Raw genomic sequence first — 10,265 nt, 5'->3', positions numbered from 1 at the left:
CAAAACTTTGATTTGTTGTCGATCTGCGTCTGATGTTTTTTCTTAATTTCGTACCAGGGTCAATTCTACATCCAAACGGAGAGCATTGTTTTACAGATATGGCGATTGTGAAGACAGCCAGCGGGTCAGCATATTTTTGTGATTTGTGTAAAACTTGCAATTTGAGTGAGACCGCGTCTCGTTTTGACATTAGCCTCAGAGTCACAGACTCTACTCGCCCACTGGCATAGCCTACTACTACTAGTAGGCTACAGTCATGGGCATCGCCATAATGTAACGTTTGGACCCCCCCACATTTGCGATCAAAATATTAGTGCATGACTGGTCTACTAGTCCAGCGGTCTTTCCATTGCTTCACAATCAAATCCGTTCCACTTTATAAGTAGGGAAAATACCCATAGCAATAGAATTCCACTCCACGTTTTCTAGAAAAACAGCATTAAGCACGCAGATTCAATTCCCATACTCTTTGATCGACGCATCGCGCTTGTAGCTAGTAGCACTTCAGACATGACGAGATGGACACAAGGAGGGTTTTTTCGAGGAAGAGGAAAGTAAGTCAAAGTTGCCCAGTTTTCCCTTCAGTGGCCAAAGCACCCTTATAAGACATTCTCTGACTATAATAGCATTAGTTAAGTCACAAAGATCCTTCTGCAAACATTATGATTATTGCTAGCTAGATAAGCAAGCTTTTTACCTACATCTAGCACTAGACAATACCATACTTTATTTACCCATTACAAGTGGAACAGCATTTGTTGATTTCTTAATCTGGGTCTGAAATATGTTGTGCTTTTGGCCGTGTTCAGACCTAGGCGTCTGTTTCAGGCAGAAAGAGGATGTTTTTTCCAAGTAGCTACAAAATAAATTGCTGGTGTTATATGGTATTATGGTCTGCCATAACAACCGTGAGCTAAACTGGAGTTAACCTTAGCTAACATGCTAGTTTTTATAACGACTGAAAAAAAAGAAGAAAAAAACCTTTATTTTAGAATTGTCTTCCAATTTAAATAAGGTTGCTCAACTTGTAATTTTGGCAGAATTGAATTGCTACATGTTAGTCTGTAACACGAAGGCAAAACTGATTCAACCATTAAAACCATATCATCTGAAAGTTTATACCCTCTCAGGATGTTATCTAATGAGACAAGAGACACGTCCATCTCTCCATATTAGTATGCTGCCCATGCATAATAAATTCGGTATTGGTAAATGGAGTAGGCTATATGTTTTTTCTGAAAGCTTACATCCTTAGGATGTGATCTGTGGAAAAGACTACAGGTTTGAACACAAATTTGATCATTTCTGAACTGTCCAGTCATGCTTTAGGGAGATGCTATTTTTTTTATGTAGCCTACATAATTATTAGGCTACTAAACCTATACCAATTGTGAATTTCAAATGCTGATAACATAATTTACATCTCAGAAGTCTTCATATGAAAAATCGACATTAAGCTTATTATTATCAATTAGGAAAGAATGCTCAATGCATCTCCATGTCTCCTGATATACAGTGCCCTCCAAAAGTATTGGAACAGTGAGGCCAATTCCTTTATTTTTGCTGTAGACTGAAAACATTTGGGCTTGACATCAAACGATGAATGTGAAACCAGAGATCAACGTTTCAGCTTTTATTTCCAGGTATTTACATCAGGATCTGATGCACAAATTAGAAAATATCACCTTTTTGTTCGAACCCACCCATTTGTCACGTGAGCAAAAGTATTGGAACATGTGACTGACAGGTGTGTTTTGTTGCCCAGGTGTGTCCTATTACATACATTATTCAATCAATAAATACCACTGAATGTCTACACTCAGGTTCAGATTGGGTAAGATAGGTTTTGTCTATGCAGACTGTATTCAGAGGTGAAAACAACATGAAAACCAGAGCGCTGTCTTTGGGTGAAAAACAAGCAATTGTGAGTCTTAGAGAAGATGGAAAATCAATCAGAGCCATTGCAGAAACATTGGCCATAGCCAGTACAACCATTTGGAATGTCCTGAAGAAGAAGAAAACTACTGGTGTACTAAGTAACAGACGTCGAACAGGTAGACCAAGGAAAACATCAGCAGTTGATGACAGAAACATTGTGAGAGCTGTAAAGAAAGACCCTAAAACAACTGTTAGTGAGATCAGCAACAACCTCCAGATGGCAGGAGTGAAGGTATCACTATCTACTGTTCGCAGAAGACTTCATGAACAAAAGTACAAGGGCTACACCAGAAGATGCAAACCACTCATTAGCAAGAAGAATAGGAAGGCCAGGCTGGAATTTGCCAAAAAGTACAGAGATGAACCTCAAAAATTCTGGGACAAAGTTTTATGGACTGATGAGACAAAGATTAACTTTTACCAAAGTGATGGAAAGGCTAAAGTTTGGAGAAAGAAAGGAACTGCTCATGATCCCAAACACACAAGCTCATCTGTGAAACACGGTGGAGGTAATGTCATGGCTTGGGCTTGCATGGCTTCTTCTGGGACGGGCTCATTAATCTTCATTGAGGATGTAACACATGATGGCAGCAGCAAAATGAACTCGGAAGTCTACAGAAACATTTTGTCTGCCAATTTAAGGAAAGATGCAACCAAACTGATTGGCAGAGCCTTCATCATGCAGCAAGATAACGACCCAAAACACACTGCCAAAACAACAAAGGAGTTCATCAGGGGCAAGAAATGGAAGGTATTAGACTGGCCAAGTCAATCTCCAGACTTAAACCCTATAGAGCATGCATTTTACCTGCTTAAGAGGAGACTGAAGGGAGGAACCCCACAAAACAAACAACAACTGAAAGAGGCTGCAGTGAAAGCCTGGGAAAGCATCAAAAAGGAAGAATGCAAAAGTTTGGTGACGTCAATGGGTCACAGACTTGCTGCAGTTATTGAAAGCAAAGGATTTGCAACTAAATATTAAGTCTTATTCACTTAAATATGTTTTAAGTATATCTGTTCCAATACTTTTGATCACATGACAAATGGGTGGATTCAAACAAAATATGATAATTTCTTAGTTGTGCATCAGATCCTGATGTAAATACCTGGAAATAAAAGCTGAAACGTTGATCTCTGGTCTCACGTTCATTATTTGATGTCAAGCCCAAATGTTTTCAGTCTACAGCAAAAATAAAGGAATTCGCCTCACTGTTCCAATACTTTTGGAGGGCACTGTAGGTGGTAGAGAGTGAGTCAGAGGCAGGGGCAGCATGCAGGGCCAGTGGAGACAGATCTGTTGCTGAGGTGAGTGCTGAAAGGTGACAGGTAGTTGAAGATGTCCCATTGCTTATCGGGAAGTTTAATTGTCAAAATATTTTGATGTCCAGCCCCTCAGTATATGTATAACAACTATGGTAAATAGTTGTGGTAAATGCACCAGAATGCGGGAAATTGCATCTAATCTAACTTTTCAACCCCAGTTTACTCTGTTGCTTAGCGATGTCAGCTGATTTGAAGCCTAAAGAATGTTCAAAGTCTATGAAGTTCAACGTCTTTGGCGAACTATTTGTCTGCTAATCAACAATACGAATGGTAACAAATACATTGTAAAAAGAATCACTGTGTTAAGTTATTTTTGTTGGCAAGTAGCCGTGTAATAAGCGGGATAATGTAGGCTATAGAACGCCGGTCATTATTGGGAAAATAAGGCCCTTCAGGGCGAAACAAAACTCCTCCGCTTTGTGTCGCGGTGCTGTTCGCCCTGTCGGGGCTTAATTTCCCTATAATGACCGGCGCTCTATACATTATCCCTTACAAAAGAAACATTCTCATTTCCGGCGCTTTCAAACAATCAGTGAAGTGTGGCTAGCAACGGCAGCTAGCTTGCCTCTAGCAAACTGCTTTTGAATTAGCCATGTCCCCCTAAATTAATTTTGAACTTATTTACGTTTTGGGGGGCTTATTTTCAGTTAGCAGACGGTACAATTCCATCTGAAATACTGCCAGTGACAACGTTGTTACAGTAGCTTGTTTCAAAGGGGGTTTCTTGTTTCAAAGGGTGTTCTTAATGAATTATGCAATAGGCTCTGTGCACAATCGTACTGACGAACTTCCGCTGTAGCCGAAATTCGGGAAATCAGTTTCCGGTTTACTGGAGACCATCACCTGAGTTTCCAAAATGCTCAGCTTTAGTAGATGTCTCCCAGACCTGCCTTAAATAAGCGTCAGTGGCGTCCATTGCATCGTAAATGCTTTTTTCCCCTGCTCCAACAAGCAAGCGGGACAAGGGATTCAAACTGTACATATCCAGTTATCTGCACAACTATGAGCGTAAGTAGTATAATGTGGTGTTCCGGTCGGCTAGCGTTTAAGCTAGTTAGCGATGTGTTCATTTTAGTGTAGTATAGAAGCTTGTTTTTCTTTATTTGAAACGCTAACTGTCCATTGTTATGTATTATCATTTGTATTTCTGCCCCTCTCTATCCATAATTGTTTTTCTTTGAAACATGATAGCCTAATATAACCGGATAGCCCGAATTTTGGCTACAGCGGAAGTTCGTCAGTACGATTGTGCTCAGAGCCTATATGAGTATGCTAAATGCTTGAAAATATCACTAGATGGGAAAACGGACCCACCTGCAACCGACGCAAGCAAGCACACCCTACAATTTCCCCAGAAATTGTACATTCTCTAGTTATTATTATTATAATTTTACTTTATTTTAGTTTTTTATTTTAATTGAAAAACCACAAAGACTGTGCAAGAGTGCATGTGTATGGTTGGAAACTGCAAGTGAAGCTCGGATCTAAGACGGATTCGAGAGACCGCAGATAGAGTGCGGCTTGTCTGGGTTGTTATGTGTGGAAACTGCAAGTGGCAGCTCGGATCCAAGACGGATTCGAGAGACCGCAGATAGAGTGCGGATTGTCTGGGTTGTTATGTGTGTGGAAACTGCAAGTGGCAGCTCGGGTCTAAGACAGATTCGAGAGTCCGCAGATAGAGTGCGGCTTGTCTGGGTTGTTATGTGTGTGGAAACGTGAAATATGCTATATAAATAAATTCTTACTTACTTACTTACTTAAGTGCTTCACTGAGCTGCCAAACTAAAACATTGCAACCATTGCATTCTAAATAGAAAGTGCTACTGACCTAACATTTCATGGCTCAAAGTCTTATAGCGGGTCCCCCCTTGCTGTTGCATGCCATTCAGATTCCCTTTGGCCTTGGCTAAACCAGCTTGCCACACTCTCCCTAGCATCAAAATCCTTGTTCCATGGGTTAGCTCCATGGCCCAGCTCCGTAACTCAGGGGTGGACAATTACTTTTGACAAGGTGCCACATGAGAAACTTGAAATGTGTTGGAGGGCCGCATCAACAATAACTTGAACTTTATTCTGCTCACTATTCATTTTCTCCCATTGTAAAAAGCAGTAAAGTATATATTTTGATTAGCTGCTACTGGTTATCAGAATAATAAGGATATTCTGAAAATAGTTATATAAATATTTTACATGTTGGTCAACTAGGAAAAGACTATTGAAGTAACAGTAAAAACTAAAATAATCATTACATCAGTGTTTCATTTTACTTGTAATAGTTAATCTTCACAAACACTGAAAAGTTGTTTTGCGTTATGTTAAAGATATGAAATTGATCAACTTTATACAAAAAGCAATACTTTTTTTCAGTTCATTTTGTTCTGTGAGAGGAATCCAGTGGGCTTGAACAAGTGCATCGAAATCTGACTGAATGTCTGAGGTGGATATGCGAAGGACAGCTGACAGGTGATGATCGGGGTCTGCATTTTAACTTGCAAACCATCAGCCCGCGCCCACTGAATCAGTCAAGTTCTTATTATGTCTGCGTTCGTTTTTTTCTTTAGTCCCTTAGTGCCGATTCAAATTATAATCCTTCAACACAGCGACCTTAGCAAATTAAGGACACAGCTTTGACTTTGACATCAGTAAACAGATATTTAGATGTCCATGTCTTGTTAAAAACTCTACATTCTGTATCAACCTTTCGTTTTTCAAGGGGGCTAACAGCTAACTCTCCTGTAGGTGAGGTTGCGCAAGCGCACATATGTAAATCGCCTGATCACTAGTCTTTGAGGACTACATATTTACTAGCGCTCATCACATGTATTTATTTTTGATTGACCTCACGTGCGGCCGGATTGTGACAGCCTGTGGGCCGGTTGTGGCCTGCGGGCCGTAGAATGCTCAGTTCTGCCATAACTGATTCCCTGGTGCTCAGGTCGTAATTTCAATCACACAGCACGGAGCAGTGTAGGCCTACAGGAATATCTGGACCACATTCAATCAAAGGCAAAGACCCGCACCATCTCTGTCTCTGATTAGTTTAGATAACGATAAGATCCAACCATGAGTGTGAGTTCTGTCAAAGAAGAGACAAACGTTTTGTTCCTGGAGAGGCAGCGGATGTGAGGAGGTGCACTATTGTATCCTTCTCTTAGCACTATTGTATCCTTCTCCTGCACTATTGTATCCTTCTCTTTGCACTATTTCCTTCTCCTGCACTATTGTTTCCTTCTCTTTGCACTATTGTATCCTTCTCTTTGCACTATCTGTATTTTTAGGTTAGATTGTAAATTATGGTTACTTATATTTGGTGGCCAAGCCGCAGCGTGACCTTTTCTTATTAGGGGCCAAGCAGCGAAGCTGCGAGTTGTTGTTATTGTTAGTTTTATTTTTTTTATTAGGGTTCCTCCGGTAGTAACCCTATTGTTATTGGTGGTATTATTATTATGTTTTACCCATGGGAGTCAATGGCAGCCCCTAGAGCACAATGGTAACCTATTGTTATTGTTAGTTTTATTAGGATTCCTCCGTCAGGAGATCTTGGATCCACAAGATCCAAGATCACAAGATCCACAAGATCCAAGATCACAAGATCCACAATTGTGAGTTTAAACACTGATGTTGAACAAGCGCCTGGCTCGCAGTCTGTAATTGTAATTACAGACTGCTGTAATTCATCCCAAAGGTCTTGTATTGGGTTGAGGTCAGGCCACTCAAGTTCATCCACACCAAACTCGCTCATCCATGTGTTTATGGGCCGTCCTTTACTAAAGTGTATCTTCCCTTTCATAAAGTTATTGTTGTAATCAAAGCTTTTAAAGAATGGATCTCTGCATGATGGGCCTGACCAGAGCACAGGTGGCCTGACAGAACACACTTCAAAGTTGTCACTTTCAAAAGGTTGCCATTTTAACCCTGTTTGTCCAAAATGTCTAAAAATTGGTACGCTTATATTGCTCATGGGGAACAAAAGAGTATCAAGAACCCATAATATCGGCATCATGGATATTTCTCTACAGTGACAATTTGTGAAGAATTTCAGAAAATGACTTAAAATCAGCCATTGATCCAATTGTCTTGAAATGTTGTGTACATGAGTGAAATACATGTCCGTGTCATGTCAATTTGGTAATAGTTTGCAATGTTAAGGAGGAACCCGCCATTGCTGCCTGCAGCTATATTTAGGATTCCTCCGTCAGGAGGAAACCTATTGTTATTGTTAGTTTTACGATTATTGGGGTGTGCTTGCCTTCGGCGAGCACAAACCATTGTTATCTCACATATATATTATTATTGGTGGCCAAGCCGAGAAGCGGCGAAGCCACATAAGTGATTCTACCTTTTCTTATTATTGGTGGCCAAGCCGCGAAGCGGCGAAGCACCTATTGTTATTGTTAGTATTATTATTATTATTATTAGGGGCCAAGCAGCGAAGCTGCGAGGCACCTATTGTTATTGTTAGTATTATTATTATTATTATTAGGGGCCAAGCAGCGAAGCTGCGAGTGTCTAGGGCAGCCCCCATAAGCGCTTGGTCGAAAGTTGTGAAATTTGGCACACTCATTGGGGACAGTCCCCTGGTCCAATTCACAAAGTTTCATGTCCCATACTTGGGCACTCTAGCGCCACCAACGGGTCAAAGTTGGACTTGTGTTTACACACGCAACTTTTGAACCGTATGACCCATTTTCAAAAATGAGGTACCATTGGATTCCCTGGATCAAGCCGAGTTCAATGCACACCATGGCGTCAATTTCCGGTTATATAGATTTTCCGCTATTTCCGGTTTTATCAAAAACCTCTGAAAGCCTACTCCTCCTACAATTTTTGTCAAATCTTCTTCAAAATTACCAGATATGCTCTTCAGACCAAGCCGCACAAAAGTTATGGTAGAGCATTTTGATCCCCACAACCGTTTGTCCGTGAGAGCCAATCAAAATCAGCAGAATAGACACCAAACAGGAAGTGAAGTCATATCTCAGCAGTTGTTTGAGGCAGTGACACCAAATTTGATATGCCTACTCGGAACCTTATTCTGAGTATGTCCTCCAAAGATTATGTCATGTGACTAAAAGGGGGCGTGGTCGGAAGCATAAACTTGTTTTGGCTAATAACTGTTGAAGTGTTTACCTTAATAAAGTAATTTCATTGTCTGTTGATGTCTTGTGAGATATAATGCTTGACCATCGATAATATTTCATAACAATCGAATTGACGCGGCCGCCATTTTGGATTTTATGGAAAAGTGTAAAAACCTTTTAAAAGCCCCAAATGTTGTCCAATGTTTACTAAATTTGGCACAGATGATCTTCAGACCAAGCTTCACAAAGGTGTCAGATGGATTTTCCATTTTCAAAACCGTTTGTTCGGTAGAGACGATCAAAGGCGGCGGCGAAGCCGCAAAAGACACGTGAGAGCGTAACTCAGCAACCATTTGTGCGATTGTCACCAAACTTGGGTTCCATCGTTCCCACGAGGAGCAGAAGAGGCCTGTGGTGTTATACCAGAAAAAAACACTTTGAACACTCACTACTTTGGAACGCAAACAGATATTTCAACCAAACTTCGTGTGTTGCATGAGTGCAACAGGTTGTTGTAACTTAATTGTTGCGCAAGTGCTATGGAGGCCATGTCTCGCTCTGGACTGCTTGGCCCCTCCATTGCTGCTTGCAGCTATATTTAGGGGCCAAGCAGCGAAGCTGCGAGGCACCTATTGTTATTGTTAGTATTATTATTATTCTTCTTCTTAGGACTGGGTGTCTATGGCAGCCCCCATAAGCGCTTGGTCGAAAGTTGTGAAATTTGGCACACTCATTGGGGACAGTCCCCTGGTCCAATACACAAAGTTTCATGTCCCATACTTGGGCACTCTAGCGCCACCAACGGGTCAAAGTTGGACTTGTGTTTACACACGCAACTTTTGAACCGTATGACCGATTTTCAAAAATGAGGTACCATTGGATTCCCTGGATCAAGCCGAGTTCAATGCACACCATGGCGTCAATTTCCGGTTATATAGAGTTTCCGCTATTTCCGGTTTTATCAAAAACCTCTGTAAGCCTACTCCTCCTACAATATTTGTCAAATCTTCTTCAGAATTACCAGAGATGATCTTCAGACCAAGCGTCACAAAAGTCATCGAAAATAATTTTGATGCTCACATTCGTTTGTCCGGTACAGCCAATCAAATTCAGCAGAAAAGCTGCCAAACAGGAAGTGAAATCATATCTCAGCAGTTCTTCAAGGCAGGGACACCAAAGTTGGTACGCCTACTCAGAACTTTATTTTAAGGATGTCCTCCAAAAATTGTGTCATGTGACTAAAAGGGGGCGTGGCCGGAAGCATAAATGTGTTTTGGCTAATAACTGTTGAATATTTGAAACTCCTCATTTACATAAAGTTAAGAAAATTCAACTTGCAACGCTCCGCTCGCCTTCCCACAATGCCCTACACGAGTGTCAACGCCCGGTTTCATTGAAAATGGATTGGAAGCCGACGCTCCGCGCTGCTCCGCTCCACTGTAGTGGACACGCACGGTTAGAGCACCACAACACAACTACTACCGATTCTGCTATATCTTATGCCACACTACAACTACTAATTCTGCAGATGCTGCTAATATCTCTTTTACTAACTACTATGCTAATGGTAGGCCTACTGTTTTGTTCTACCACGCCACTGAGTGCGTTCACTTGACCATGAGAAACCCGATAGCCATCGTCGGTTTATGCCAATAATACAATTACTCCGTTTACATGTGTAATTAGTTATGCGATTACTCGCACTATCATTCTGCAAAAAAGTGTTGCCGTGTCTTCCTGTATGTTGTATGTTTCATTCAATCAACACATTGAATCCCACTAAGAAAGCGAGTAAACGCACTCAATGATAAGCTACATCTGCTACTGATATTACTATCCCAACTAATTTCAGCTGTTAAAACTATAATATTCTTTTTACAACTAGCTAGCCTAGGCCTACTTCTTCTGTTTAACAGTTCAACT

The sequence above is a fragment of the Hypomesus transpacificus genome, unplaced genomic scaffold, assembly GCF_021917145.1.
Source record: "Hypomesus transpacificus isolate Combined female unplaced genomic scaffold, fHypTra1 scaffold_88, whole genome shotgun sequence".
Lineage (NCBI taxonomy): Eukaryota > Metazoa > Chordata > Actinopteri > Osmeriformes > Osmeridae > Hypomesus > Hypomesus transpacificus.
The sequence above is the reverse complement of the archived record's forward strand: the minus strand, read 5'-3'. Positions refer to the sequence as shown.